The sequence below is a fragment of the Hyperolius riggenbachi genome, chromosome 1 (assembly GCF_040937935.1).
Source record: "Hyperolius riggenbachi isolate aHypRig1 chromosome 1, aHypRig1.pri, whole genome shotgun sequence".
Lineage (NCBI taxonomy): Eukaryota > Metazoa > Chordata > Amphibia > Anura > Hyperoliidae > Hyperolius > Hyperolius riggenbachi.
Window position 1 is genome coordinate 247307868 of NC_090646.1, and position 24358 is coordinate 247332225.

Sequence of the window (24358 nt, forward strand, 5' to 3'; positions counted from 1 at the left end):
TTGCACTCCTTATAATTGCTTAGTGCAGCCTCGGTCCCCTCCTGTTTTAGGACCTTATAGGCATTCCTTTTCCTCTTCATTTTATCCCTAACCTTTCTATTCATCCATAGAGGCCTTTTTTTACTCCTAGACATTTTGTTTCCATATGGGATATACATACTTCAATATTGATTGAGAATAAGTTTAAAAGCTTGCCATTTCCCTTCAGTGTCCTCCCCTTGTAGTACATTATCCCAGTTCACCAAACTTAGTGCCTGCCTAATTTGATTGAACTTTGCTTTTCTAAAATTCATAGTTTTAGTGGTCCCGCTGCCCCGTGGCCTATCAGTCACCAGATCAAACGTTATCATGTTGTGATCACTATTTCCCAAATGTTCTTGAACCTGCACATTTGATACATTATCTGGTCTATTAGAAATGATCAGATCCAGTAACGCATTCCCCCTAGTTGGTTCCGTTACCATTTGAGTCAAGTAATTGTCCTGTAGTGCTGCCAGAAATCTGCTGCTTTTACCAGAATGGGTAGCCTCAATACCCCAGTCAATGTCTGGAAAGTTGAAGTCGCCCATAATTATGACCTCATTTTCACTTGCAGCTTTTTCAATCTGCTGTAGTAATCGCAGTTCTGCAGCTTCATTAATAAGAGGTGGTCTGTAGCATACCCCAATAAGCAATTGGCAACTTTTATTTCCACCATGAATATTTACCCAAACGGACTCCACATCTTCGCAATCTTCCTCCATCTCATCGTTGAGGACAGCTGTAAAAGAATTCTTAACAAAGAGACAAACCCCTCCACCTTTTTTCCCTGTTCTATCCCTGTTCTATCATCTCTCCCTCTAAGTAGCCAAATTTGCCTCCCCCCTATAGGTAGCCAGTTCTTCTCCCCCTCCCTGCCTATAGGTAGCTAGATTCTTCTCCCCCCCTCCCTGCCTCACTATAGGTAGCCAGATTCTTCTCCCCCTTTCTCCCTATAGGTATCCAGATTCTCCTCCCACCTCCCTCCCTACAGGTAGCCAGATTCTTCTTCCCCCTCCCCCCTGTAGGTAGTCAGATTAGTCTCCCCTCCTCCCTCACTATCGGTAGGCAGACTTCCTCCCTCCCTCCCTCACTATAGATGACTACATTCTACCCCCCCCCTCTCCCTATAGGTAGCCAGTTTCTTCTCCCTATCCCTCACCATAAGTAACCAGATCCCCTCCCCCCCTCTACTTTAGGTAGCCAGATTCTCTTCACCCCTCCCTCCAGGTAGCCAGACTAGAATTGTCATAATATGTAACTGTAACTGCATTGCGGTAAGCTGTGTTATAAGACTTTATAACGCGCAGCGCAGGCACAGGACGCTATTGCAGAAGGGAATGTGTAGAAGGCTATGCATGGCCCAGCCTGTCGGCGAAGTGAAAGTAGCTGGCGGCGGTGGACAGGAGGATCGCATCGTGACTGCGAGGGCATGGGACAGCTGCAGGGGGCTGATAGAAGCCCTAGGTGAGTAAAACTGATTTTTTTATTACTGGCTTAAATGTGTGTGTGTTGGGGGAGGGCGGACGGACGGACCCTGGGGCGCATCTAGCTGGCCACTAACTGTACAATCTTTTTCATCTAATCTTACCATTTCTATGTAATATAAGGTAACTGCCTAAATTATCCATTCGATGTATTCACTCAGTTTACCCTTATACTACATAGATTTGGTAAAATTGGATGAAAAAGATTGTATCGTTAGTGGCCACCTTTAGTCTAAAAGCAATCAGCTGGGGTGGGAGGGATGGAGGGGCACACTTTGGTGTCTCAGCCTTGGGTGCTGGAGGACCTTGTCCCGGCACTGGAAGTAGCACTGACCTAAATGCAGTGTTTGTACACCTGTACTTCATTAGATGCAGCCAGAATCTGCATTTAATCATTAAACTACAGAGCCTGCATAATTTGCATATGTTTGGGATGAGAGGCAAACCAAGCCATGGAACGTTGCTTTTTCTAAATAATTACTGTAATATGTAAAGCTATCTTTATCAAAGCAGAAGAGAACACCTCATGTAATTAACTTTTACACTGAATTAGCATGCCTCAGCCTTCCTAAAAACTTGTATCCGAAGTTACCTCGGCTCAGCAGTCCAGTCTCCAGTATCTTTTCAGGCTACAGTCACTCAAAACCTTGAACTGAACCTCACCTACACACTGGTGAGTTACTATCGACCCCTGGTGGTACATCAGTCTTTTTTCTGCTATTAAAACAAGCATTAAAATTAACAGCTAAGGGAAGAACATATTTAAGAGGAACTTCACTTTATGAGATTTCTTGTTTTCCAATTGTACTAAACATGGAATTGTGAGCAACAATCCACAATCTTAACCATTCTAACAATAAATAAAAAACTATGTATGAGCGTCCTACTCAATTTTAAAATTGCACCACTCAAAAGAGGAGCTGCACTGGTATCGCTAGTTCATTCTGACAAAACAAAAATTCATTACCAGTACTGCTACATGTGCTTCAAAATTATCAAATGTATATTTTGTGACAGATTCCATAATGCAAAAAATGGTCAAGAAATACAACCTTAAAAACAGTTGCCTAAAAACATGGACTAGCACAGTGAGTGTCCAGCTATTTTTGCCACTGACCTCAGATTGTTTTTGGTCTGTCTAAATCGCCTGGCGTTTTGCATATGCAAAAATGGACGACCTTTCAATCTTTATAGGTCAATCATGATGTATATATACCACCGACCCAAGATTGTATATTGCCTGTCCAAATCACCCAGCAAAAAGCCTATGCAAAAAATGGACGACTCACAGATCTTAATTGGTCATGTGTGGTCCCACCACCGATGCACACGAGGCCTCCAACCATGCACACACCATAAACAAAATACGGTCCCCCTTGATTCTAAATATCAAGTTCCTGATGGGGCTGATCCAATGCAATCTCAATAATTTTATGGTGTCCCCTTTAAATCACTTGCTATAGATCTGTTGCCACTAGAATGACATGAACATCACTGTGAAACTATTCCTGGTATCCAATGTCCTTTTCAGGTTGATCTAATAAACAACTCCTAATGTGGTGTCCCCTTTAGAACACTTGCTGCAGATCTGCTATGACAAGTTGGACACAAATATCACTGGAACGGATTATTAACTATTGTGTGGTGGAAAAACAGTTCAGCAGCATGTAATAGACTTAACCACTCCGTTGCTGGTGCTGTTGGATGAATAAGTTCCGGCGTGTGCAGGTTGTACAAAACCTCCATGTGCAGATGAACTTGATCTTTGTGCTATGCTCCAGCGCACTGTCATACCTGGGCTTCGCAATACTCCGGGGGCTTGCGGAGAGGCGTCCCTTCTATCCGCACCGCTCCCCATGCAGTGTCTCAACTCCCTGGGTTAGACGATCTCGTGCCGTAATGGAGACTGGTAGTGCGACCACGTGAGCACAGTGTGCGCTCACATGGTCGCACTACCAGTCTCCATTACGGCACAAGATCGTCTAACCCAGGGAGTTGAGACACTGCATGGGGAGCGGTGCGGATAGAAGGAACGCCTCTCCGCAAGCCCCCGGTGTATTGCGAAGACCAGGGTTGACAGTGTATTCCTGCATTTTATAAGATGTCATGTTTACTGCATTTTGTATGTGGTGCGTGTTTACTGCACTTCATATGTGGCGTGATGTTTACTGAATTTTGTATGCGTCAACAAGTTTGCTGAATTTTATACAGTATTTGCTGAATTTCTTAAGGTGTGTGTTGGGGGGGGAGAGAGCTGTATTTCTTGACACTTGTCCTGGAAGCACTTTGACCTAGAAAGTGCTGCCCTGCCAGTAAGGCACAGTCGTCTCAACCACCAGGCAGGTATAAATTCTTGCCTAGAGCAGCAGGAGGAGGCAGGAGTGCAGTAGTGAGGGAAGAAAAGCCTCTCAGCTCACTCAGGTATCAGTTTACAGCAGCAGCAGCTAACAGCAGCGGCTGACTCGACTCATAACTGATTCACTGACTGATTCATTCAGTTCCTTCAGCTCAATGATTCAAAGAACCACAGTAATGAATGAGTCAGTGAGAGAAGGCACTCTTCCCAGCTCACTCAGTTCCAGCTCACTCAGGGATCCATCCGAGTACAGCATCAGCTCCTGAGTCCTGACTCTTCCATGTTAACTGATTCACTGATTTATTCAGTTCCTCTCTCTCTGCTACTGGTAACTGAGTGGATGTAGAGACTGAGTGTAGCAGCCAGGCATGGAATGTCCCCCAGGCCGCCTTTTATTCAGTGATTTAGGGCTGGTCCTGTGTCTGGTATATTCAGGTTTGTTGTTATAAGGCAATGTAAAACACTAGGCTAGCTGATAAAAGTGCAATTAGAGGGCAGGCAAGCTGGTAAATATACATGGCATGATGCAGATGAGGGTCCGAGCAGTGGCGTTCCTACTGTAGTGCGCAGGGGGGGCGTGGCGCACCGGGTGACAGACTGCTAGGGGGGTGTCGCCACGACCCCCCACAGCAGCAGAGCAGGAGGGGGAAGCAGCGCTAGAAGGAGGGGCAGTGGCGGCAGCGGTGGGGAGGGGGGAAATATCCCCCCCTCCCTCACCTGGGACCCCTCCTTCTGCCTCTCTACCCCTCCATAGAGTAGCGGTGGCAAGTGCGGGCTCGGCGGCGGGGAGACATGCACAGAATTACTCACCACTTCCGCGTTCCAAGCACCGGCAGCGTCATGTCGTCACAGATCTCCGCCTTCAAAGCCGCCCACTGTGCTTCCTGATTAGCGGAAGCACAGTGGGCGGCATTGAAGGCGGAGATCTGTGACGACATGACGCTGTCGGCACTTGGAACGTGGCGTGGTGAGTAATTCTGCGCATGTCTTCCCACCGCCGAGCCTGGAGTTGCCACCGCTACTCTATGGAGGGGTAGAGAGGCAGAAGGAGGGGTCCCAGGTGAGGGAGGGGGGGATATTTCCCTCCTCCCCACCGCTGCCTCCACTGCCCCTCCTTCTAGCGCTGCTTCCCCCTCCTGGGGCATCTATACTGGGGGCAACTATACCAGCTATACTGGGGGCAGCTATACTGGGGGCAACTATACTGGGGGCAACTAAATTAGCTATACTGGGGGCAACTATACTGGGGGCAACTAAACTAGCTATATTGGGGGCAACTATACCAGCTATACTGGGGGCAGCTATACTGGGGGCAACTATACTGGGGCAGCTATACTAGCTATACTGGGGGCAACTAACTAGCTATACTGGGGGGCAGCTATACCAGGCCAGCTATACTGGGGGTAACTATACCAGCTATACTGGGGGCAACTAAACTAGCTATACTGGGAGGCAACTAAACTAGCTATACTGGGGGCAGCTATACTAGCTATACTGGGGGCAGCTAAACTAGCTATACTGGGGGCAACTATACTAGCTATACTGGGGGCAACTATACTAGCTATACTGGGGGCAACTAAGCTAGCTATACTGGGGGCAACTATACTAACTTCATTGGGGCAACTAGTTTCACTGGGGGCAACTATACTAGCTTCACTGGGGGAAGCTATACTGGGGGAAACTACTAGCTATACTGGGGGCAAATATACTAGCTATACTGGGGCAACTATACTAGCTAATACTTTAAATTACAGTTAGCCCCGCCCTCATCCGGTCATGACCACGCCCATTTTTGCCGCAAAGCACGCTGCAGGTTGTGGCCACGCCCATTTTTTTTTAGGGAGGAGTGTCTTTTAATACCCAGCACCGGGTGCCAAATGCCCTAGGTACGCCACTGGTGACTACCTAAGCTTACATGTCATGCAAGTTTGCAGGTCATGTCTAATGCTAGAGTAGGTTGTTACTTTGGCAAAAGAAATGTCTGATCAATATCGACTGGCCAAGTCTCTTGAAAATCCAAGTTCAGTTGGTGCAAGCTACTGACAATATGATAGCTAATAATTGATCTGTTATAATTGAACATGAAGTGTAACCCGACTTACAATTGACCTTCACCTCAAAAACGCATGATGGCACAAACATAAACATTTACAGCTATAATTAATGTGATGCCTGATAAGCATAATTGGCCCATGGCTTCTGTATGGTGACTTGCAGAATCTTTGTGCATTTTGCAGCACCACTCACAGGTTTGTGTATCTGCTGAGTTCAGAGGTTTGAGAGGTGATGTTTGCACAGTATGCCAGTAGGCTAAAAGTTCTTGGTGACATTTTTTTTATCTACTGATATCTTTAGTGCAGAGGACTGTGATGAAATACAGTCAGTTAATACAATCAGTTAAACTCATTCCAATTAAGCAAACTGTACAAAGAATAAAGATTGACCTGATGAATTCTTAAGGGGGCACTATGGTAAAAAAAATGTAAAATTTAAAATATGTGCAAACAGACAAATAATAAGTATGTTTTTTTCCAGAGTAAAATGAGCAATAAATTACTTTTCTCCTATGTTGCTGTCACTTACAGTAGGTAGTAGAAATCTGACAGAAGCGACAGGTTTTGGACTAGTCCATCTCTTCATAGGGGATTCTCAGCAAGGCTTTTATTCTTTATAAAGATATTTCCTAAAAAGGATTTAAACAATGATGCTGGCCAGCACCCCTGTTCCCTACACAGTTTTTTGGCAGTTGGACAGAGCAACTGCCATTCATTAAGTGCTTTTGAAAATAAATAAATCCCTGAAAATCCCCTATAAAGAGATGGACTAGTCCAAAACCTGTCACTTCTGTCAGATTTATACTACCTACTGTAAGTGACAGTAACATAGGAGAAAAGTAAATTATGGCTAATTTTACTCTAGAAAAAATGAACTTCTTATTTGTCTATGTTTGCACATATTTTAAATTGTACAATTTTTCGCCATAGTGCCCCCTTAAATGTGAGCACCCACACCTCCTAACTTTTGAAGCCCGCAAAAGGAGACACCCTCCTCCCCATACACACACCTATAGCCACAACTTAATTTTGCATGCAACACATCTTTCTATTCAGTTCCCTGGTGTCTAGTGCCCTACATCTTCCGATATAGCTTCTTTGGTGGTATTTAGTGCCCCCTCCTCCCCATTATAACTTTCCTGGTGGTGATTAGTGCATCTCCCTTTCCTCCACAATAAAGCTATCTTGCTGCCTAGTGCTTCCCCACTCCCTCCCCAATATAGCTTCCATGGTGGTGTCTAATGGTTCTCCCCTCATTCTCTTCTCAATATAGTTTTTCTGATGTCTAGTGTCCCCCTCCACCTCACCTGCCCAGTTTAGCTTCCATGGTGGTGTTTGGTGCTTCTCTCTCCCTCCCCAATATAGATTCCCTGGTGCATAGTGTCCCCCTCCCCAATATAGCTTTCCTAGTGGTGTTTAGTGCTTCTCTCTCCCTCCCCAGTATAGCTTCCCTAGTGCTTAATGCCCCCCTCCCCAATATAGCTTTCCTAGAGGTGTTTAGTGCTTCCCTCTCCCTCCCCCAATATAGCTTCCCTGGTGCCTGGTGATTCCCTCTCCCTCCCCATATAGCTTTCTTGGAGGTGTTTAGTGACCCCCCTTCCTACCAAATATAATTTCCCTGGTACCTAGTGCTACCTCCTCCCTACCCCATATAGCTTCCGTGGTGTGTTGAGCAGCCCCCTCTTTCCCCAATATAGCTTTCCTGGTGGTGTTGGTGGCCCCCTCCCTTCCTCACATAGCTTCCTGGTGGTGATAGAATCCCCCCTCCCTGTTTAACTTCCCTGGTGGTATTTACTGCCCTCCTCCCCCAATATAGCTTCCCTGTTGGTGCTAGTGGCCCCCCTTCCTTCCCCATATAGCTTTCCTAGTATTATTGCCCCCCCCATATAGGTTCTTCGATGTCATTTAGCAGTACCCACCCTGTGTACATTGAGGGGGCGGGGTGGGACATGGGGGGCTGCTGTTGGATTCTGGACCATACCTCCCAACCCAGGAGAGTCCCGGACAAATTGGGATAGGTTGGAGGTATACTTGTACACAGTAGAGATGACTGGCAGTGCATCTAAACCAAGCTGTGCCTGACTGACACTATCTGCATAGAGCTGTTAGGCCACTTAAAGACACAACTGCACTTGTTGCAGCTAAGACAGATGCTCTAAATAAATAAATTGCATGCAATGGATTTCATACTAGACCCTTCCACTGCGATGAGGTCATCCTGCCAGGAAGTTACCAGGGGGTGCTCCATAGTTTTTAAACTACATTTGTTACTTTCGCTTGTATGAATGAACATGCCTCATGATTCGAGGCATGTTTATTAATTCAAATATAACAATTCTATGCTGCACCACCACTCATACTTGCACAAAATTGTCCCAAAAAATAGATCACATAAAAAGTCCTTTTAGTGCGCTGTGTACCATCCACATATGACCATAGTTTAAAAAGAACTTCACTGCGCGCTTCCAGGATCACCCTGTAAAAACAGCTCAAAATAGTGTAATACTGTTTTGGTTTATGTTTCACTCATGCTTCACCCAAACTGTGCAGGTGCTCAAATGGTGCTGTGCTGTGTTCCCACCACCCCGCAATCTGGTGAGCCCCTCTGTTTGCGGGGTGGTGGGAACACAACACAGCACTATTTGAGCACCTGCACAGTTTGGGTGAAGCATGACTGAAGCATAAAGCAAAACAGTATTACACTATTTTGAGCTGTTTTTACAGTGTGATCCAGGAAGTGCGCAGTGGAGTTATTGTTAAACTATGTTTATTAATTCACAAGCACTTTGATTGGCTTGGGAAACACGTTCTCCTTTACCAATCACAGAAATGCAAATGAGCGGCAGGAGCGTGCGCAACAACACTGGACACGCCAGTGCGCCCAGATTAACTTTCTCAAAGTGGACGCTTATATCCATCCACTTTGAGTTAGTGGTTTAAGGTGATACCTAAGCAACTTCTGTTGTTATGTCTTCGGATTTACTTTTCAACGTGATTGTCATTTTAATCACTTCACCCCACAGGCTATTACCCTTTCTGCCAGGAGCCATTTTCACTTTTCATTTTCTCTTCCCATTCATTTGGCCATAACTTTATCACACCTAAATTACCTATATTTAGTTTGTTTTTTGCCACAAATTAGGCTTTTTGTGGGTGATACTTGTTTGCAGTAATTATGTTACTTTCTATGCATTGGGTATCGGGATGAAGGGGCAGCAAACGTGGGCAGCTTATTGTCTGTGACCAGAGCTATCACTCATCCAACTCCTCCCTCCACCCAGCTCCAACCAATCAGAGCGGAAACCATTGATAAATGGAATAAACATTATAACCATTTTGATCATTTCAGATAATCGATCCACAAATATGGTTCATACACACCTACAAACTATCTGATAAACTTGCCAGTGCCACTCACACGTTCAACAGCGGTCTTTTATGCAGCACAACCGTCAAACAGCTTTTGTTGTCAAACAAGTTGAAACAACTAAAAAAAAGTAGTTTGCTATTGTTCAAAAAGCTGATAAGACTGATAAGAAGTCAATCCAACAGTTGGATTGACTTCTTATCAGTCTTATCAGCTGTTTGAACAATAGAAAAAGACTTGTATTAGTTGTTTCAACTTGTTTCACAACAAAAGTTGTATGGGGCTTAACAGACAAGTTTGGCAGATAGTTGGACAGATAAGGGGCCCATACACTGGTCAATTTCACCCATCGATCGATCGATTATATAGATCCGATCGTTCAGAAATCGATTCTATCAAATTCCCAGATCGATCGATTTGTGGCCGATTTTGATCGATTTTGATCGATTTGATCTATCTGACAGAATGGAAAATCTAGGTCGATCTGCTGCTTGCAGCAGATCGATGACCCATAGAGTTGCATTGGATCTAATGGTCCAATAATGCATTTAGATTGATTTCCAATAGATTTAATTATGAAATCTATTAGAAATCTGTTCCTAGTGTGTGGCACACATCAGATAGATTCCTGTCAGATTCAACTTAACAGGCATCTGACAGAAATCTATCTGATGGTCAAGTCTGCTGCAAATCTATAAGTGTATGGCCACCTATAGTTGGTAGGTGTGTATGAACCTTATGGCTAAAAGTATTAGAGACAGAGGATTAGCAGGATAGCCAGGCAACTGGTATTGTCTAAAGCGGACCTGAACTCAGAACTTTATCTCAGCTCTAAAAGATAAGCAGCGGCGTAATCACCTTTAAAGAAAAACATTTCTTTGTTACAGCTGATACAAATCCTAAACAAATCTGCACTGTTTCTACTTCCTGCTTTCATGGAAGCAGACATATTGCTAACATCCTGTGCTTTCAAATTTGGCTTATCTACTGTGGCAGTCAGGTGGCACAGGAAGAGTTAAAATTACAACTTGTGATTAAACACAGATGAGGTGGAATAAGGCAGGCGAAATGTTATTTGCATTTATGTGTTTTTATGTATTTTTAATTTTAGGGGTCCTTTAAATTGGATCCGAGATGAACTTTTACTCATTGCATAATTGTGTTCCTTTCCTATTGTTTATAGGGCATTCCTCAAGCCAAATACTTTTTTGTTTTAATACTCTAATTCCCTATAAACTAAACAAGCCTCGCCCACAGCTTTTCAGAGCGCCTTGGCATTTTCAGACAATAGCAAGGGCTCATGGGAGCTCATTCTGGGCAGGAGGAAAGGGGGAGGTATTACTAGCCAGGGATTTCAGAGGCAGAGGGGAGGAGGGAGGAGGAGGGGGGATTAGGTTTTTTTCACAGGCTGAGTGCTGAAGATGCAGATAAGCTTGCCTGTGTGTAATGTTTACAAACAACATGGCTGCTTTCATTGTATCACAGGAAGAAATTATCATATTCTATTGAAGCTGTTTGCAGCTAGATTTGCTGTGTAAACTATCTAAACTTTAGATAAGATATATAGACAAGTTACTTGTTATACTTAGTTTTTCATTTCGGATCCACTTTAAGGCACTCAGCACAAGTGAGAACCCAGTTACCTAACTGGAACACATGCACTGATTGTATTTCATCAAGTTCTCACCGTATTAAACATGTCAGCAGAAAAATGTGAATAAAAAAAAGATATCACTATGAACTTTAGCCCTAGCATATTGTGTAAAAGTCACTGCTCAAGCCTCTGAACTCTGCAAATACACAAATCTGTGAGTGCTGCTGGAAAAGGCACAAAGATTCCGCAACTAAACAGATGTCTGTTGAATTTCACACTGCAGCCATTGGCAGCTTATCAGGCTTCACATGTCCTTAATCATTGCCATAAATGTTTATGTTTGTGCTATCAAGCTTTCTAAGTTTGTGGAGAATAAGATTGTGTGCAAAGCTTGATAAATAAATTACAGTATATCAACTAATAGCTAACAAATTGTTAGTAATGTGTTCTAACTTGTTCCAACAGAACTCAGATTCTCAAGAGACTGGGCCGGTCCTGACGGAATGATCATGAAATGTCATTTCTTTGGCCCAAGTGCCAATCTACTCTTGCAATTAAAGGACAACTAAAGTGAGAAGAACGTGGAGGCTGCCATATTTACTTCCTTTTAAATAATACCAGTTGTCTGGCAGCCCTGCTGATCTATTTGGCTGTAGTAGTGTCTGGAAAACACCAGAAACAAGCATGCAGTTAATCTTGTCAGATCTGACAAAATTGACAGAAACACCAGATGTGCATATGCTTGTTCAGGGTCTAAATTACTGATATTCTACTACTAGTGGCATCTGTCGGCACCCAACTAATGCGGTGGCACAACAATACATACTCCATACAACCCCAGTGACCAGTGGCATAGCTAAGGTACTATGGGCCCCAGTGCAAGTTTTACATTGGGCCCCCCCCCCCCCAAACACTGTATACATAACAATTGATATGGCGCCCCAAAACCTTCCAAGGCCAACACAGTATTAGGGGTGCAAGAAGGGGATGGGGAACACAATTTGTTAATGATCACTACTATTCAAAGCATCTACAGAAGTGATAATTTCCAGCACAGGACCAAGAAAGTGCTAATACTGTGGTTGAGGGAGGGGCGCTCTGGCCTAAGGGCCCAGGTGAGGTTGCAACCTTTGCATCCCCTATTGCTATGCCACTGCCAGTGACAGCAGTCCCAAGGTAAATGGCAGCCCTGATAATTGGCTTTTCCATTCTCTCACAACATGAACCTTTACTTGGGTACTTGTTGATATCTAATCTAGTCACTTATGCTGGGAATACACGGTTCGTTTTGTAGCTGATTAGATGGTTCCCTTTCGATTCTTTTGCTGCTCGATTTCTGATAGAAGTGAATGGAAAAAGATAAGAAAAAGAAGAGGAAGATAAGAATCGAGGGCTGAATCGAGAGCTGAAATCCTGAAATCGAGCGTCAAAAATGATCGAGAGCAGAAACACACGGCAGAAACGAACCGTGTATTCCCAGCATAAGGAAGCAAGCATCCCTTGTGACTGATGAAGCACTTTCAGTAACCAACCGCCCCCAAGAGGCGTAGCTAGGTTTCTCAGCTCCCGGGGACAAAGACGGTTTTTGCGCCCCCCCTAGGGACAAATTGAGCATGGCCATGCATCAGAATGTGGGTGTGGTCATGGGTGGAGCCAAATATATAAATGCTGTTTAGATAGCCAGATGTGCCCCCTCCCCCCCATTTAGATAGCCAAATGTGCCCCCTTCAGATAGCCAGATGTGCCTCCCTTCCCAACTTTTAGATAGCCAGATGTGCCTCCCTACCCCCTGTTTAGATAGCCAGATGTACCCCGTATAGTTAGCCAGGTGTGCCCCCTTTGTTCTGCTACTGTTAGCGCTTCTGCACTCCTCTGCAGAGGGAGGGAGAGAAGCAGGGGCACTTCGGGCAGCCTGCAAGCTGCCTCTCGCTCACTTGGGGCTGCAGTGGCCATGCTCTGTGCCCCCTTAAAGTGCTGCGCCCGGGGACATGTGTCCCCCCTTGCCCACCAATAGCTAGGCCTCTGCTGCCCTACCCCCCCCCCCCCCCCCCCCCACACACACACACACACACACACACACACACACACAGTACAGTCTTTAGAGTCATGGGGGATATTATTACGCCACTGATCTGGAATGCAGTTAGTTTCCCCCATGGTGACATCTTCATTTTAGATGATTTCACTTCCAGTACACGTCATATGCATGCCGAACCTAGGCGCCCCCATCCCCTCGTGAGACGAGCATCTGGTTACCGGAGACTGCGCTGCTGCCCACAGCGCGTGTACATCAGCCATCAGGGAGAGACGCGGTTGGCCTTACCGCTGACAAGCGAGCTTTTAACTGCATTCCTGTAAGTACTTAAAGTGGACCCAAATTAAAAATACAAGATTTCAGAAATAAAATGTATTTTCTAAATTATAATAATAATAAATAGCAGCCTTTTTTCAGCTGCATGATGACAAATATAAAATATTTTACATTTATTGGAGGAACCCCTCCCTTCCTTTCAAATTGCCGGGATTTTTCCGGCAAACTGGTGGAGTAGATGCTGTCCGGCAATGGAGGAATTGCTAATAGCTGCCCCCTGTATAACCCTAGCTATGAAAAGAGAAGGGTGAAAAGCATGCACTGAAATGCTCATAGGCTTGAAGGAGTGTTTATTTATCTTTGTATGTGTCAGAGTGCTGCAACTAAATATTTTTAATTAAACAAATGTTTGGTTTGGGTCCGCTTTAATTGTCTTGCGCAATAAACATATCCTTTTGATAATACACTATGGAGTGCTCCTTTTCTATCTAGATTTCCCCACAGTAGGACAGTGGAAGTTTTCATTGACCATTTCTGTGGGAGCTTAAAGCAGGCTAAGGCCTGAAACCCACTACAAAATGCTATCACTAATCGCAATCGCTAGCATTTTGTATGAGCGGTTTGTAAGCGATTTCATGAGCATTTTCGGGAGCGATTTTAAAAAGTGTAATTAATTTGCCAGCAGTTGTGTAGCGATTAGCGATTAGTGTTTTTAATTCTGATTGGTCCTTTCAATTAATTTTCATTTTGTTACAGCGTGCAGTAATGTAAAAACGCTTGCAAAATCGCTCTGTGTAGGTCTTGACGAGCGATTATGCCACCGTTTATATACTTTACATTGCAGAAATGCTAATCACTAACGCTAAACGCGAAAAATGCTGCATGTCCTGCGTTTTGCGATTTGGTAATCGCAATCGCTCCAGTGGAATTTAGCCCATCCATTAACAACAGCTAAGCGTTTAGGGAAATCGCTAGCAGTTTGATTCGCTCCCTAAACGCTCATAAAATCGCTTTAGTGGGTTTGAGCCCTATGTCTCATGGTACTTTTTCAGGTAGGAAGTATGTATCTTTTACCTTACGCACAATTGGTTTAAAAACTTGCCTAAGGGTACGTACAGACATACGATAACGATCGTTCGTTCTGAACGACGAACGATGTTAAAGGAGGTATCGGCCGATGATCGTTTGAAGAAAGGCTACTTTGAACATCGTTCGTGTACGAACGATCTTGGAACGAGCGTTGCGTGCGCAACATGATGTATAAACTGATCTCAAACACAAGTGTCAAAAAGAACTGTTTGAGCATGTGCAAAGCTTTGAGAACGAACGATCAACGACCGATCGTTGTACAGACATTACTTTTTGAACGATGGTCGTTGGAAAAGATCTGGCAGAATGGATCGTTCTTTACCAACGACATATCTCATTGGTCGATCGTTTTAATGATCGTTCGTGCACTTTTTACAAACGATCGTCGGGCAATGCCGTCGGTAACGATCGTTTTAAACGACTATAGTCGCATGTCTGTACGCACCCTTAGACTCTTTACTCATAATTTTTTTTGCAGGGATATTCCCTGTTCAGTCTGCTGTGTAGATTATGTTCAGCTAGTGAATGGTAGAAGACCCTGAGATATACAGTATAAAGAAGAGAGTTCAGACCACCAGCCCCACTTTCAAGCTGCCCTATATAAGTTACCCACCCCTTCACCTTATTTTCTTGTGATATATCCCCCTGAAACGAGCAATCTAGCATTGCTTCCACTCTGAAGATCAAGAAAGGTGTTTTGTTTTTTGTTTCTGTTTTTTTTTTAGAATGATTTGTTTTTAATAAAAAAGTCTGGTACCTTCAGTAATTTAGGGTTATGCAAGGATATGATGTTTGTCAGTTATTGTTTAGTAATATGTGTCGAAGTTAAATAAAGTTTGGACATACTGTAGTGGTCATTAAAAACCAATAATAGTTGTTGCAGCCTGCAACCTCAAGTGAAAATAATGTAATAAAAAAAAGTGCTTTGTTTTTACAATAATTATGTATACATGATTTAGTCAGTGTTTGCCTATTGTAAAATATTTCCTTTCCCTGGTTTACATTCTGACATTTATTACATGGTGCCATTTTTACTGTTGGCAGGTGATGTAGCTGCTGCATGTTTTTTTGGCAGTTGGAAACAGCTATTTCCCACGATGCAGCAAGGTTCACAGACAGGAAACTGCCAAGAGTACGTACTCAGAATTTCTTTGTGGGAGGGGTTTCACCACAATATCAGCCATACAGCGCCCCCTGATGGTCTGTTTGTGAAAAGGAATAGATTTCTCATGTAAAAGGGGGTATCAGCTACTGATTGGGATAAAGTTCAATTCTTGGTCGGAGTTTCTCTTTAAAGTGTTTAAGTCAATCATTTGCTGCTTACAGTTCCATATTCAATATACAGTAACTGTACTGTATATCTAATAATCTTATAAACTGGAGTTCCTCTTTAAACATGCAAGTCAGTAAAACAAAAATTATTAATGCACCACCAGGGGGCGATAACTCTTTACATATTAAAATGCAAGTGGGTGGATGTGGCTATATTAGGCAGAACAAGTATAAAGTTACTTGTGTCTCAGAGGCCAAGGGTGCTGCAGCTTGTGATAGAGCAGAAGACTGGACTGCTGAGGTAACTTTGGAAAAATGCTATTTGGGCAGAATCTCTATCAAAACAAACCAATTCAGTGTAAAAGTTTTGTATACATTTTTTTTTTCTAACTTCTGATACAGATTGCTTTCTATATTACACTAATAAGAAGAACAATCAATGTTGCATGGATTGATTTGTCTCTCAAGCCTTTTAACCAAACATATGCAAATGAAGCAGGCTCTGTAGTTTATTGATTAAATGTAGACACATCAGAGCACACACTGCATTTAGGTCAGTGTCCTTCCCTGTTAGAGCAGCTCCTCTGTGGTGGTCACTGGTCAGGACCAGCCACTTATCTGATATTGTTTTTCAATAGTTAATATTGTGTTTGAGCGTTTTGTGGAAAAAATGTGTATAATTTAGGATGTTTCAGTTAGACGAGATATGGAGAGGGGGAGTAGGGTGTGACAATGTATAAATCTGGTCCTGTTCAGGGCTTCCGCTAGTAACTATAGATTAGAAATAAATTAAAAATCGGAAATACTTGCTCATCTCTGACTGCTGTATTTGTGGTTGTTATATCAGATACTTGGTGGATAACTAGTAAATGTATGGAACATGAAAAACCTGCCTGTTTAAAATAAGTAATAAGTTGTATGTGGATAAAATGGAAAATAATCATGTAGCTTTCTCACTTAAAAGTTATGCTGTAGCCAGTGCAGTGAGTGTTGGTTATGCAAGTGGCAGGTGACAGAATGATATTCCTGCATTCAGTGCTGAATCCACTGTGCAGTCCAGGGCGTTTCCTGTCATCGTTTCCTGTTAATAAGCATATTGTTTCACAAAATGTACCTCATAAATTTATCTCTCCTCACTTATTTTTCGCTTTATCCGTAAAATAACATTTAAGTATTGTCCATGCTAAAAACACTACCTCAAAATACATTTTTCCTGATTGAACTTTGATACAACTTTTTCTCACATTATTTTAGCAGGTTCAAAACCTTAACATAAGCATTGCTTTTTTTTTAACCTTATTTTTAGGATGTTCAAAAAGTTTTAGATTGCTAAGGTGAAAACAGATAATGAAAGATAATTAATTAGCTTTTTTTGTGAATCATCGCCTAATTCTCCTTACAGTGAGGCATACTTTTATTGTACTGTATGCCTCACTGTATGGTCGCAATGCTGCAGAGCGAAGCAACTTTTTGGCTCTGTTGCAATTTTTTCGCAATGCAACATGCACAGTGTGAAAGAAGCCTGATGCTGGGCATACACGAGTCGATCCGGCGGCTCGATTAGCCGCCGGATCGACTTCCGCCACGTCCCCACTCGTGCGTGCGCCCGGCGCTTCCCTGGCCGTCTGCGCATGTGCCCAGATCGATTCCCACTCGTCTCCGCCGGCACTTCTTATATTCAGCTCTATTGTCCGCCCGCGGGGATCGAGCGTGGAATCGATCCCCCGCGGTGATCAGACACGTCGGTTATTATCAATCGAGCCATCAGCGACTCAATTGATAATGGCGCACCTCGCGTGTATGCCCAGCATAAGGTCTCTGTCACACAGAAGGCCAAACTGTGCACTTGTCATCTGCCAGCCTCTGTGTACCAATGCAATACTGTGCAGTTATTGGGCAGCAAAAAGCATCAAGCTGTATGGGCTGGTGCACACCTAGCGGCTTTTTCAGCGTTTCTGCAGCCGCTTGCGGCTGCGGATCCGCTTGGTCAATGTATCTCAATGGGGTGGTGCACACCAGAGTGGGAGGCGTTTTGCAGAAACGAAAAATGCCGGGGTGAGGCATTTTTTGGATTTCGGATGCGTTTCTGCCTCAATGTTAAGTATAGGAAAAACGCAAACCGCTCTGAAAAACGCCTGTTCAGAGCGGTTTTGCTGGCGTTTTTGTTACAGAAGCTGTTCAGTAACAGCTTTACTGTAACAATATATGAAATGTACTATACTGAAATCCGCTGCAGCAATCCGCAAAACGCCATAGAAAAATAAGAAAAAGCGTTTCAAAATCTGCTAGCATTTTGCGGATCTGCTAGCGGGTTTTGGTGTGCACCAGGCCTATCTGAGCAAAGCAGTGGCTGCACTCAGACGTGATTCAGTGTGGTGAAAGCTTTTCCAATGCCTGTGCTGAATGCTAATAAGTGCCTGGCAGGGGCATAGTAAATTCACCGCCTTCAGTGTCCTGTGTGAAAGAGGCCTAAATAAGCTCAGCTTGGCTAGTGAACAAAGTCAGAGTTATATGCATGTCTGCTGTTATTTCTGTGTACAGATATGTTTTAAATGATTTTATCCTAAACCCCCCAAATCAACAGGCGAATGTGTAAAAATGTAATTAAATATGAGGGCAGATGAGTGCTAAATACCTGCTGTCTCCTAGGTGATAAAACCATAAACTCAGAATATAGATATTTTTTCCACCTGAGTATGCCCATTTTATTTTTTTATATTTATTTCGTTTAACATAAAAAAATTTACATGGTTTGCCTTTCTTGACCGCCTTTAACTCCTTGCCCTTATGCAGAATTATATTAGGAGGATGGCTAAACCACCAAAACATTACCAATCTGTATGGTCCTTGATATGGAAGTAAAGGGGCAGAAATTCCCCCTCAATTGTAAAGCATCCCCCATCTTGGGCTATAAATAAATTCATAAAGCATTCCTGCATGCGGTAATGCTGAAAACAGCTGACTTTACTGAGCACTTAGCAAAATGTTAATTCATAAAAGCTGTTTCCACATGGAAAGCTGATATTCCTGAGCAGTGCGGGAAATTAGCGCCTTATGAGGTGATTATCTCAACACGTCACTAAATGTCAATTCATAAAGATTAGAGCAGGCGGTATTGAGACGGAGAATAAAGGCTCATAAACACGTCGGATTTCCGTGAACGACGGGTCGTTTGAACGTCCTGTCGTTCGCCCGCTAAATCGGGCGTGTGTACAGCCGGGCGGATCGCTCAAACTCACCCTTATCAAGTGAACGACAGTCTGTATACACGCCCGATTTAGCGGGCGAACGACGGGACGTTCAAACGACCCGTCCGCAGAAATCCGACGTGTGTATGGACCTTAACTCTCCCTTGGAAGAGGCATAAGCAAGAGGCTAACAGCTAAGTTAATGGAGACAGACCTCCCAGGCAGCAGCAGTGAAGACAGAACAAAAAAGGCTTTCCAGAACACCCAGGCTGTGTTTTTAACCTCTTGGGTACCTGTTTTCATATGACTTTTACATCAGAAAGTGTGCATGTGTAACATTTGTTGGGAGTTCTTCTAAGCTGTGACAATTAAATAGATTGTTTAGACAGACAGATTTAGCGCAGATTCAGGGCAAACAGAGGCAGTTTTAAAAAGAATGCACATCTAAAGGGAAGCTGGGGCTGCCTCTTTTTTTGTAACGCTGTCTCTGGAGGAGAAAATGAAACAACTCGGGCAACTTCTCGTGTTACCGCCAGCATAGAGCCAGCCTAGTTCGGGAAATCACCGCACTTCTATCGCAACTGTAAACATTTTTATGAATTTAGCATACAGAAGTCTAAAATACCGAATGCTGTATTTTCCCACCCAGATATTCTTACCGAACATACTTTTATGAATGATAGCCTTGGTATCCAGTAGATGTGGGGATAGTATAGTACGCTTTACCCTTTCACAAAGAGTAAAGTGTAAAATAAAATAAAGCACATGAATGCAATCCTCAGGGGTCCTTCTTATAATCTTTATTGATCCAGTCCTCTGCAGCATCACTACAATACTGAAAAGGGAGTATTGGCAAAATAATCTTTAAAGTGGATCTGAGGTGAACTTTTACTCATTGCATAATTGTGTTCCTTTCCTATTGTTTATAGGGCATTCCTCAAGCCAAATACTTTTTTGTTTTTGCTTTAATATTTTAATTCCCTATAAACTAAATAAGCCACGCCCACAGGTTCAGAGAGCCTTGACAGTAGCAAGGGCTCATGGGAGCTCAGTCTGGGCAGGAGGAGGGGAAGGTGTTACTAGCCATTGATTTCAGAGGCAGAGGGGAGGAGGGAGGAGGAGGGGGGATTAGGCTGATGGCTCAAGATACAGATAAGCCTGCCTCTGTGTAATGTTTACAAACAACATAGCTGCTGTCGTATCACAGGAATAAATAATCATATTATAATTAAAACTGTTTGCAGATAGCTTTGCTGTGTAAACCATCTAAACTTTAGATAAGATATATAGACAAGTTACTTGTTATAGTTAGTTTTTCATCTCGTATCCGCTTGAAATCTCCCACTAGGGCTCTCCAGTGGTCTATTCATCTGGACTAATGAGAGTCTCTTGCTAAAGCTTCCTATTGATTCATTAGATTAACCAATCAGAATGCTCATCTGGAAGGTTTATGATTAGTCAGATCAAAGAACCAATGGAAAACCAAGGCAGTAGTGTCATAGATGCTTCTGCAGGGGTTCCCTGTAAGTTCACAATGGGGTAACATGCAAAGGGAAAAGAAGCATCTTCAGGGGTTCCCTGTAAGTTCACAATGGGGTAACATGCAAAGGGAAAAGAAGCATCTTGAATTTACTAGATCCATCGACCAATGCAGAGCTTTGGAAAATAATTAATTTGCTTTTGTTGTGGCCTGTCTTTCAGTATTGTAGCAGTATTTGTTGCCAGTGTTAAAGCAGTAGGATTAGCCACACTATGCCAGGGGAAAAAACACATATATAAGTAGATAAATACTTGATCTACTTACATAACACATGTATTGTACAGTCCGTGTTTTGATTTCAGTGAATTTTATATAGTAAATGAAGAGAATTCTGTTCCTGGTGGGGGCCATGTCTTTTGCCCACAGTTTAGGCTAACTCATGATGTCATTTGTGCCCTTTACTTTTTTTTCTTTTCTCCTCCAATCGCTGAATCACCTCAGCCTTGCTTGTAAACACAAGTGAGCAGAGTATCATGTTTCAGATAAGCCGCTGTCAGGGAAATAAAGGGAAGAGGAGGAATATATTATAGATAAAAAGAGCCCCCAGCATGCAACTGTTGGCACTGACTACTAAAGGGCCAGTGCTCCTTAAGTATGTGATAACTAGGGATGGGACGACGAGTCCGGCGAATCCACGAATCCCTCGAATATCGGGAAATATTTGAGATTCGTGGATTCGAATCCCGACGCCATTTTTCACCTTCCGAATCCCGACGCTGCATCGCCGCGCATCTGCTGCTCCCCCCCGCTCTCACTCGTCCACCTCCGACCTCCTCCGCTCGCCCCCCCCCCCCCGCCCGCATAGTTAGCATCAACTCACCTATCCAAAGCGGAGCACAGAGCGGCAGACCTCTCTCTGACTTCCTCGTTCCCCCCAGTGACCGTCTTTTACAATGACATCATCAGTAAAAGCCGGTCCGGCCACTAGAGTGAACAGGGAAGTAACAAAGAGGTCTGCAGCTCTGCGCTCCACGGAAAAGGTGAGTAGATACTTATGCAGGGGTGAGCAGAGGAGGCATGGGGGACGGAGGAGGTCGTGGGGGGGGGGTTAGCGGTGAGCGGAGGAGGCACGGGGATGGAGGAGGCCATGTGGGGGGGTTGGCTGTGAGCGGAGGAGGCACGGGGGGGGGCTACCTACATGAAGGCCACCTACATGAAGGCCACTATACCTACCCACCTACCTAAAGGCCCCTATACCTACCTACCTAAAGGCCCCTATACATACCTGCCTACCTACATACCTACCTATACTTAAGGCCCTATACCCTGCTACCTATACTGACGGTCCCTTTACCTACCTACCTATACTGAAGGCACATGTACCTTACTACGTATACTGAAGGCCCCTATACCTAGCTACCTACCTATACTGAAGGCCCCTATACCTTGCTACCTATACTGAAGGCCCATGTACCCTGCTACCTATACTGAAGGCCCATGTACCCTGCTACCTATACTGAAGGCCCATGTACCCTGCTACCTATACTGAAGGCCCATGTACCCTGCTACCTATACTGAAGGCCCATGTACCCTGCTACCTATACTGAAGGCCCATGTACCCTGCTACCTATACTGAAGGTCCATGTACCCTGCTACCTATACTGAAGGTCCATGTACCCTGCTACCTATACTGAAGGTCCATGTACCCTGCTACCTATACTGAAGGCCCATGTACCCTGCTACCTATACTGAAGGCCCATGTACCCTTCTACCTATACTGAAGGCCCATGTACCCTTCTACCTATACTGAAGGCCCATGTACCCTTCTACCTATACTGAAGGCCCATGTACCCTGCTACCTATACTGAAGGCTCATGTACCCTGCTACCTATACTGAAGGCCCATGTACCCTGCTACCTATACTGAAGGCCCATGTACCCTGCTACCTATACTGAAGGCCCATGTACCCTGCTACCTATACTGAAGGCCTATGTACCCTGCTACCTATACTGAAGGCCCATGTACCCTGCTACCTATACTGAAGGCCCATGTACCCTGCTACCTATACTGAAGGCCCATGTACCCTGCTACCTATACTGAAGGCCCATGTACCCTGCTACCTATACTGAAGGCCCATGTACCCTGCTACCTATACTGAAGGCCCATGTACCCTGCTACCTATACTGAAGGCCCATGTACCCTGCTACCTATACTGAAGGCCCATGTACCCTGCTACCTATACTGAAGGCCCATGTACCCTGCTACCTATACTGAAGGCCCATGTACCCTGCTACCTATACTGAAGGCCCATGTACCCTGCTACCTATACTGAAGGCCCATGTACCCTGCTACCTATACTGAAGGCCCATGTACCCTGCTACCTATACTGAAGGCCCATGTACCCTGCTACCTATACTGAAGGCCCATGTAACCTGCTACCTATACTGAAGGCCCATGTAACCTGCTACCTATACTGAAAGCTACCAATATTGAAGGCACCCATACCTGGCTAGCTATACTGAAGGCACCTTTACCTCGCTACCTATGCCTGGGTACCTATACTGCGGGCAACTATACCACAGATCGCACAATTCTTATGTGCAGGATTCGTTAGATTCGGGATTCGAAAGGTTCGAGATATTCGAGAACCTTTTTAGATTCGGATTCGAAGAAATTGTGGATTCGTCCCATCCCTAGTGATAACTCTAAATCATAACAGCAGAAAAAGTTTTGAACGCAGGACTAACATCTTTATCACTTAATACACTCAGACCAGTTGCTGTTGAAATTTGCTTTTTATGGTGACATTCCCACTTTAAGGACAAGGACGTCTTACTCGTCTCCTTTGAAAGCCCCCTTTTGGCTATCTTCACACTATTTACCACACACCTGTTTAGTGACACACCGCTCGCATTCATATGTGTTAAATGCACGTATCTTCCAATTCAATACAATACTTTTCAATACAAACCTTGTGCAGATAAATGGCAACAAATTTCTTTTTTTTTTTCACATGAGAGAAAATGCATTACATGGGAATCCAGCCTATTAACCAACATGGCGCTGTCAGACCTAATAATGCAGTTTCACAATTGGGAAAACATTGAAAATCATGCACGTTATGAATGGGCACTTAACTATATTTAAAAAGAAAAATTATGGGAAAATTGTAAACAAGGCATTGCTGTATGTCCGTATTGAATTGGAGGAACTCTGTGCAGGGGTACTTAAAGATTCCAGAAAGCAACAAAAAATGCACACACAAAATTTGAATTATCTGAATAACAATCATTTCTAGAAACCTATAACATCTGTCCATTTCTCTGCAGCAATCCACCAAGTTTCCTCTACTGCTATAGTGGGACACTTCTTACTTATTTTACCCATCAATAGGATGAACTTGGCTGCTTGACAGAGAGCGGCTAACCACATCAGTACACTTACTGTGGTTGATGACACCTGAAAAAAAACAATAAAAACCCTTGGTGTGCGTGCCTTTTCAACCTTAGATCTTGTACCTGAGTCCTGGAACTTGCATTGTGCACTCTTAAAGCGGAATATAACCCTGCATTTCAACTTTGCTCTAAAACATTATTTACAGTATATTATATGCAACCAGCATTTTTTTTTTTACTAGACCAGCATTGGAAGGGTTAAACACAGAGGTTTACAGTTCTGTGGAGAGATATGCAGAAGTTCAGATACATTTAACTACATAGAATGTAACAACTGATAAATGTTACACACTCTTTGGCTGTCCTCCAGTCCTTCTTCGCAGTGAGTCACATGCAACACTTAGATACATTTATGTAAACAAAATGTATCTATGTCAGCTTCAGATGCGTCTGCAGTTCTGTCCAGGAACTTTAAAGCTCTGTGTAACCCTTCCAATGCTGGTCTAGTAAAAAAAAATGCTGGTTGCATATAATATACTGTAAATAGTGTTTTAGAGCTGTTGAAATGCAGGGTTATATTCTGCTTTACTGATAGTATTGCTGTACTTGATATGTGATAGGTCTACCACAATTATGTAAGACATAATGTGTATTCCTTTCATTTTGTGCCATTTCAGGTATTTCATAAGACCATATCCTGTTTCAGCATTTCCAGATGTGACTGTGATCATTGTTACCAACATATGT

The 24358-nt window shown here is 43.7% G+C and overlaps 1 protein-coding gene across 1 annotated transcript in view; it reads left to right on the top strand.

The window, feature by feature from the left end:
- The first annotated feature begins 15761 nt into the window (after nucleotides 1-15761).
- Nucleotides 15762-24358, top strand: part of HPGDS (hematopoietic prostaglandin D synthase) — a 93202-nt gene continuing 84605 nt past the window's right edge. Inside the window, exon 1 of the mRNA XM_068270927.1 lies at nucleotides 15762-15849. The gene's annotated coding sequence lies outside the window, so the exon portion shown is untranslated. The remainder of the gene's footprint in view (nucleotides 15850-24358) is intronic.